The following is a 9066-nucleotide window of genomic DNA, read 5'->3' on the forward strand; positions in this document are numbered from 1 at the left end:
TAATTTTGCACCAGACATTAGACATTTAGAAACATTTCTTGTTTAAGTTTTCTGTTGATTGATATTTTGATTTGTTCAATTGCTTTGCTCATTAATTTTCAGACATTGTTTTGTATTGCAGAGTATTATGGGATCAGTGTTCATGAATTTATTAATAAGTGACACAAAGGAAAGTCTAGGAAGTGCTGATAGCTGGAAAGGGTTTTTAAGATATATTGATTTTTTAATGATGTATCAAATTGTGTAGACCTCATTTACTTTATTTTTCGTATGTTCATTTTTAATGCCATAATTTTGTTTATCTATTTAATAGCAAATATCACAAAATTGTAATGCGTACTCACAGGAAATAGGGGACTGTGCGTGAGTCAACCCTATAGTCATCCAGAGTATTGAGAACCTAGATTTGATAGTAATTGTTTTTTCTTTGTCCTGAAGTTCAAAAGGATCAGAGAGGAAATGTTCTCGAGTTCTGCTTGAATAAGTTAAAAAGTCGGTCAACCCATCAGTAAACTAATCCAAGTTACTTATTTGCATGCCAGATTGATAATCAAGTTGGGTTTTTTAAAACAAGAAATGTCAAATTTTTATTAATTTATAGATATTGATAAGATTTCTATATAAATGAAATGCAAGAGATTCTTCTATATCATGTAGAGCAATAAATTTTCTTTTGTTCTGGCCATGTTTGTTGATGTAGGACTTAAAGATATGTTCGCAGTCTGAATCACTTGATGTCTCTCAATGTGATGTTTTGTGCTTGATTAGAGTGTCCATAGAGAGCTGGTGAAAAAGATTAGGAAAAATTCAAAGCCAACGTGTGAAGACAGAATTAGAAGGGAGAATAATTTTGAAAGTTGATTGACTTATATGCTGGACAAAGATGGTGGTCAAGAAATCATGTCACATATTGAATACTTGGTGTGATTAAAACAAATTATTGACATATAAGTATTGGGAAAACACAATTGGAGAGGGAAAAAAAAGATTAATATTGAACATTTGCATCAATTATCGCAATTCACCTTTGAATTAGAACGCTTCGGCCGATATAGTATTGCGTTGTGTGACGACACAATTGAATCTGTTTGTAATACAATTGCGAAATGCAACAGAAACTCTCATTGGTCCATATGTATAAGTCCGACCAAATTCCCTTATATGGGAGTAGTCAGCATTTGAAAACATGACGGCCAGATGCTAGATGGAAAAAAAACTTCAAAGGAAGAAAGAGAAAAAGTTGTATTCTTATGTTGTTGTATCATAAATTTAATATAAAAAAAATTCCTTACATATTTTCGTACTATACTTGTGTCCAAACATACCTTCAAATATTTATTAAAGCCCCATACGACCCAAAAACTCGATCACAGCTTTTGATGATTTCGTTCGTAGACGTAGCCATGTTAGGTAGCCAGTTAATTCGAATCCCAGTTCATTTCCATATTGGCACAATAGCGTCTAGATGTGTACTAATACCCCACAAATATTTTAGCTAAATTGTTTAAATAATATACCACCCCAGTCCTATTAAATGATAATTATGCAAATAGCTAAACTCACGGCAGTGCGGCTTTCATTAGTCATGAGCGGCCACGCCGGCCGATCTCCATCTAATGGGCTTATGTAGCATTTTCGTTCATCTAGAGCTTATTTTACCTAATTACAAAAACTGGTACAAAAATGTTTTAATTTCTATTACGGTAATTATTCGTGTTGATAATAAATGAAGAGCGAATACATAACTTACAACCGATTTTATGAATAGATACCAATAGCAAGAGTTCGAATTGACCGGCTACCTAACATGGCTACGTCAACAAACGAAATCATTTGAAGCTGCGAGTTTTCGGGTGGTGTGTGGCTTTAATGAATATTTGAATTAGGTATGTTTGGACGCAAGTATATACATGTAGTAGGAAAATATGTTAAGATTTTTTTTATTGAGTTTATGAGACAGCAACACAAGAATACACCGATTTCAAGCCTAGCTCAACCATCCGCAGCTTTTTGTGACCCGTCAATCGAAGAGTTTTATAAGAGGTGGATCTTTTCAGAGAGCTATGTACAGTTCTCCAGCTACACTGAATCTGCTCGAGAAAGTGGGCGGGCTGTAATCGGCCAATGAAAATTCTTGTTGTATTACATCAAACATGTCATTCAAAATGTTCAATCGTCTCATTCAATTGTGTCGTCACACAACGCAATACTATATCGGGTAAAGCGTTCTAATTCAAAGGTGAATACAGGACTTTCGAGATACGGATCCACTCTGACTTTTATCGCGCGTTGAACGTAATTTGTAGGGCATGTCACTTCCGGATTACAATAACAACTAAGTAAACAAGCATGGGATACTTCATTTACTATCAAATTCCTGCATTTAAATGCTATCTTTGAAAGTAAGGAATCACTACAACCATTTTATAGGAAAATGCATTTGATTAAATAATGTGAGTTGGCGAGGGAAATAAATATAGGGAATATCTTGAGGATGTCGGTAAAACTTCACGCCTTGCATCCAGTCATACGCGTCTATATACGCCTTTCTCCTTCCATCTAACTTACTCCCAGGTACTAAGCACCAATAGTGACTTGGATCGTCATCGTAGGACAGCGCTTAGCTCTTTACGGGCTGTCCGCTAGCGAAACACCATTTGTATCAATGTCAACTTTGCCCTACAATTGGTTATTATCACGTGACCGTGATGTATAAACATCAAATATAATCGGTCGTTCCGGCACATCCCGAAAGTTCCGTATTGCGATAAAGGCACACACCTTTGTGAAGTTGCAGTGCAATTTGTTCCATACATGAAAAAAGATAATGGATCTCTGTTTGAAATTGTCAATGTATCAAATCTTGCTGTTTAGTGCAAATGATCCTATTGTTTTTCCTTACATGCACTCATTTATCTATTTTGTCCATGCTTGATCTCTAAGGTCTTTGACATCTGCTGTTTTGGACAATCAGGTTGTCACAGACTTCACAGTACAGGGGATTTTATTTTCATGAAAAGTCTAAGTGCATAAACCCTGGATTTACCCTGTGGGGAGCTAGGAATATTAGTTTTAGACAAGTTCAACAATGAACATGACAGGTCGGTCATTTAGTCTGAAGCAAGCTAGTTCAACAAGACCAAAGCTGGTGGTGCTAATGTTAAAGGCAAATGTAGACATTCTTGTTAATGCACAATTGGTATAATTAATGAAGTAATATTTTTAAAAAAAAAAATTTTAATGCACATTTCTTTCCCTTATAAAATGGATTCTTATAGGGGCCTGTTTTGAGAAAGACAAAACTTGGAAATCATGCATAGAATGTTAACCTGGTGGGGTTTAGAGATTGAATTGATTATAATGGTTTCAAGTTTCAATAATACTTGAGTCAGCTTCAGAAATTGAGAATTATGTATACTATGTGAAGGACATTGGCTGATACAGGAAGGTCTTATAGCATGCTGACACCTACTTATGACATGTCAAATATTGCAATATTTGATCTTTTCCATTAGTATTATGAGTGTAATATTTGATCTTTTCCATTAGTATAGTGCAATATTTGATCTTTTCCATTAGTATAGTACAATTTTTTCATCATTTTGTATGATTTTTTATTTGTATTACATATTTTTTATTTGTATTGTATATTTTCTATTTGTATTATACTTTTTCAATTTGTATTATATAATTTTTCATTTGTAATGTAATTTTTTCATTTGTATTGTATAATTTTCATGTGTATTTTTTATTTCTTTTTTTAAATTGTATAATTTTTCACTTGTATTTGTAATCTGAGTGATATTGTTTTGATTTATTACAAAGGATTTCATTGGTTTTCATTGGTTTACACCACCCCTGGTTTGATCATCAAGCCATAGGCTATATCTTTTTCATAGATATTGTTTACCTATATATATATTTATAGATTCTACTGAACTTTCCCTCACTTTTTAACTAGTTCTTGTGGATTTAGGGACTTAAGTTTGTCTTTTGGTTGAACATTTAGAACCCCCTTGCTTTATTTTACCACATTATAGGTTTAAACTTGACTTATGAAATCCAAAATAAACAATGATAAATAAATTCTGCAGATACAAGTGAAAAATTATATAATACATATTTATGAAAAATCATACAATACAAATAGAAAAATTGTACAATACAAATGAAAAATGTACAAAATATTAATGAAAAATTATACAATACAAATGGAAAAGATTAAATATTGCAACATTTGATATGCCATACCTCAATGCCTATCGTGATATATTGGAACCGCAATGCCTATAATCATGATATGGGACCTCAATGCCTATACTGACACATGACTTCAATGTCTATCACAACATGAGACCATGCACAGTTCTTATATATAGTCCCATTAGAAAGACTGGTGATGTCCACATTTATAATATTCATCTTTATCAAAATTTCAGATCTTACCACAATGTTAGTCTAATGATCGCAGCTCATAACAAGATATTAGCGAGCTGCAGTGCAGAGCGCTGGCTTGTACTGTGAGCTCTAATGACTAAAGCACGGAAAATAATCCGAGCTAAATCTAAACCTTTAACAAGAAAAAAATTTTGAAGCCTATCCCAGAAGTCCCTTGTCAAAAATGGCGGAGATTTCGCAAAGTCACACTTTGGACTATGATTGTGAATTTGAACTTGCATGGATTACATATGTATTATCCTAATCTTGTGGTCTCCTAGCTTGAAAATTCAGTGCATCATTCAGTTTAACAAAGTGCAATGTTTATGAGAGGCAGTGTATAAGATTATGTGTGACGTCATGTCTATAATTAACGTATGTCATAATAAGACTGACAGTGGCCGATCTAAATACTTGACGTTATTTCCATTTGTAAAAGTCATGTTATCGGAATAATATACGTAAACATTAGACTTACATAATATATAGCATCCTCCAAATTGTGTACCCGGTATATATAATCGACTGTAAACTTTGAAATACTAAAATCTCAAATGGAATTGATTATTCTAACAAGAAAAAAAGACAATCTTGTTAAACTATGTGACTCATGGAGCACAGGTACTGAATTTAAGCTATTTAAAAGAATTACAAAAAATATATGAAATTCGGCTGGATTGAAAACATTCTTTTTTTTATTCTTTGTTTTCCGCGTCTAACAATAAGAACTGCTTTAATCTATTTCCTTGACACGTCTGGTAATACAAACTATGATGGACCCCCATTCCCCCCCCCCCCCCCCCCCATGATAACCAACCACGTCACTTACTCTTAACGGCTGAAAAATTGTTAATTAGTTCTAGTTTTGTGAATAAATCTTAATGTACCCATACAACAACAGTGTTAGGGGCTGACAACAATGTTGCAATTTATTCAATAATTTAATATACAAATGCTGAAATATTTCATCATTGTGTTACAACTTAGGATTATGTACAATAATATGAATATTTTTCTAATTTTCTCTTCTGCGATAATTGCCATTACAAGGGAATTGTATATTTTTAAAAAATTAGATAAGTGCACATAAAGAGGGAGGGGATCGATCCACGCATGTACAAAATGTGTGTGCAATAGTTTTGATTTTTTCGATTGATTTAGAATTATATTGAAATTCGTTTGAAATGTTAAAAAGCAGTTCGTTTGAAATGTTAAAAAGCAGTGCTATTCACACAGTTTTACAAACTTGAAAGGTTTGCAACAAGACTTGGACATTTTTATCACACAGTTGGTAATTTGGAAAGATTCAGAGTAGAAATAAAGAAAGTAAACGCAGTTGAGAGCATACAGTTCCGAACATTTCTCACGGAGATAATCGAATAGAAGCACCCGTGGGTAACCGACGATGGGGAAACATAAGTACATACATATATGAATTGCTAATCATGTATATATACAAGTAAATGGACAGTATGAGTATTATACCAACATGTGAATAATAAACTATAATGATTTTTGTAGTTTTAAAGCATCACTTCTTTTTCTGAAAGTTTGCACAAAATATTCACTCAATTTGACAATTACTGGTTTGTCTAATCATCAACCAAGTAAATTTGTCCTTATTTGTTAGATAGATAAAATTTTTGTTGAGCTTGTATATACCATTAAAAAACATATTGCAATCTCTCTTCAACATAGAATGGACAATCAGTAAGGAAATGAAATTCATCTTCTACACAATTAAGTTAAGGTTACATAATATAAAACTCTGGGAGAAAACTAAAATGGGCTGTTTCTGCTGCCCAGACTGAATTTCATTCATATGCTGCATTTTTGACAAATAGATATGATTGTTTAAATTGAACCTGATCAAAACATGAGCATTACAATATTTGTACATACTTGTAGCTGCGCTCGCTCACACAGTAGCACTGTCAACATATTTAAAACTTTAAAGTCAGGAATCATTCTACAAGAGTTCCTAAGAAAGAATTCATGTTTTTTATCAACATATTGAAAGTGTTCGTAGTGTTTTCTACATCACTTGATCTGGCAATCAATGTTTGTTCTGATCTTTATAAGTGTAGGAACATAATCGTCTTAAAATTGAGAGGCTCATTCTATCGTCATATAGTGCATGTTTTCGTGGTTAATTATTTATAGAGATTACAAGACGTGGATCGAGATGGACATTTGTCAATATAGGATTTGTACCTTAGAATTTGAAATGAGCTTGTATGTACATGTATATGTATATCTCTTAAGTATTTAGAAAAAGATATGATGTGAGATAAAATCCATAACCTAGCTATCTATTTACTTAATAATGATGGAATAATGGAATGCGAAATCTGATCCTCGTATTGTACATGGTTTTATATTCCTATGAAAATTGGATGTAATTGTTGCCAAGTTAAAGTTAAATGTCATTGTAGATATATTGCACAATGTATGGGTTAAAAAATAAGAGTTGTTTCCCGAGATTTACTAAGAGAGAAAGCACTTACATCTCGTTTTTTGTCCCTAGTGACTTTAATTGATGGTAACAGCATGGGAATATGCCGGGGAAGTGCAGCAACAGAGGAATTATTTTGTAGTATAAATGTTCAAAGGAGGCTGTCGATGGAGTGAAAAGTGGTAGCAAAAACCATTTTCTCAGACACTGCATAGGTTCCGGAGTAAGATAAGGTCATAAGAGCTTACAAGTTCTCAAACAAAATGTCAAAATACTGATGAAACAGAAATATACCACATTGATTCAATAGGAAGTGTATATAAATGGTGGAAGAAATTTTGCTGGATTCTTATACATGTATGCTGATTGAAATTGATCCAATTTTATTAGGAGTTTCCGCTCAAAAGATGAAAGATTTTGATAAATCAAACTAGCATGGATACTTCTGGAAAAGAGTAGCATGTAGGAGGCATAAGGCAAAAATGAAATGATTTCAGATAATGTGCCTTAGTTTAACGTTTGTCTATCACTGATTATAAAGCAATGGCAAAATTCTTGCAAATTATATACATATTTTGCTCCCTTTTTATAAAAACAGTCTAAAGGTATTAGCATTATTTTAAAACTTATTGGTGTAAATATATTTCATTACAACTTGAAATATATCAGAATTCTTAGCTTACAGTGCTCCATTCTGTGTAGAAATTTGTAAAGATTAATCCAAATAATTATATCCAGAAAATTACCCATCTAAGGGTTACTAATATTTTCATCAAAAACATTTGGAAGAGAATTTAAGAATCTCAGTGAATTAAGTTGATGTATAAGTTGATGAAATTGCCTTTTAATTTTGTGACAGAGACTAATAACTTGTGTACTAACATAACTGTGATGACCTGCTCAAAAATATGTGTGTTTAATTAGTATTATGTCTTAAATTCCAAAGAGTTTTTTTTTTTTTTTTTGCATTTCAAAGTAGTTTCTTCACTTCTTAAATTTAGAAAGTGAATTGCTAATGAAATTGCATAATTGATTTTACTTTTTTTGCCTCCCGGGCCCCCCTATCATTTTTTCTTCCTATAATAATCTTTTTACCTTTGGGTCAGAATAGTAGGTCACAGAGGGAAACTAATAATTATAATGTTATCTCATATAATCCAAGTCTAATCTTATGAAGACTTACGGGTGTTCAAGTTCATATTATGTCTTAAACAGGCCTTAGTATGCATCAAACACACGTGAGTCCATTCACAGTGACATATTCTAAATGTTTATTAAGAGTTTTATTAATTGAAGACAAAAATTCCAATTAAGCTTTATTGTACATTGTGTGTAGTTTCACTCTTAATATTTAGAAATAGCCAAATAAAAGTGTTTAGAAGCATGTGTTTTTAAATAAAGTTAATTTATGTTATTAATTTCAGATGGAAAAAAAAATGTCTTTTGACATGTAGATCTATATGATGTGAAATGTGTTATAATTTGGAATATAAAATACTACTTACTTTGTGACGGAGAATTCCAGGCAGGTTCACATTAAAGCATTATTGTTTTATATAGTGAGTATGAGAGACGTCACATTGATCAATAAAGTGAGCAGATTTAACATGGAGCCTTTACTCATAGCATTGATTCATATTTTGTAGCAGCAAAGGAGAACCTGTTGCTGCATGTGTATGACAGATGGGGCAGTACCAGCAAAGTTTTTAATTTCATTACCTTCTTGATTTAGTTGCTTAATATAATTGAATATAGAGCTTTAATTGATCTAATCAAAAATTTTGTACAATGTGTAATTTACGTCAAGTTTCTGTTGGAAAAGGGAAGAAAAAAATCTTTCATGCATGAAACATTTTAGTATCAGATCTGCTTTAATTTTATTCACATTTTTATTAATTTTTTCCCACATAAATTAAGACACTGATACCCCCCCCCCCCCCCCCCCCCCCCAAATAAATGGATGCAGACACTGATACACAAAAAAAGAATAAATAAAGATGGATGTCTGCATGCATCCTATTTTTTTTTTGTATCGATCAGTATCTTAAATTAATTTATGTGAAAAAAATAAAGATAAAAATGTGAATAAAGCAGATCTGATACTTGTTTCATTCATGGAGATTATTTTTTTTCCTTTTCCAACAGAAACTTGGAAGTATAAACACATAGTAGTA

The 9066-nt window shown here is 32.2% G+C and overlaps 2 protein-coding genes across 3 annotated transcripts in view; one reads left to right on the top strand and one right to left on the bottom strand.

Annotated features, from left to right (window-relative positions):
- Nucleotides 1-8518, bottom strand: part of LOC125677268 (FMRFamide receptor-like) — a 42428-nt gene extending 33910 nt beyond the window's left edge. For both annotated transcript variants that reach the window (XM_056163912.1, XM_056163902.1), the window contains exon 1: nucleotides 8398-8518. The gene's annotated coding sequence lies outside the window, so the exon portion shown is untranslated. The remainder of the gene's footprint in view (nucleotides 1-8397) is intronic.
- The window catches only part of LOC125677249 (CD109 antigen-like), a 291878-nt gene that overhangs the window by 125054 nt on the left and 157758 nt on the right, over nucleotides 1-9066 (top strand). The window lies entirely within an intron of this gene.

Source organism: Ostrea edulis, chromosome 1, assembly GCF_947568905.1.
Source record: "Ostrea edulis chromosome 1, xbOstEdul1.1, whole genome shotgun sequence".
Classification (NCBI taxonomy): Eukaryota; Metazoa; Mollusca; class Bivalvia; order Ostreida; family Ostreidae; genus Ostrea; species Ostrea edulis.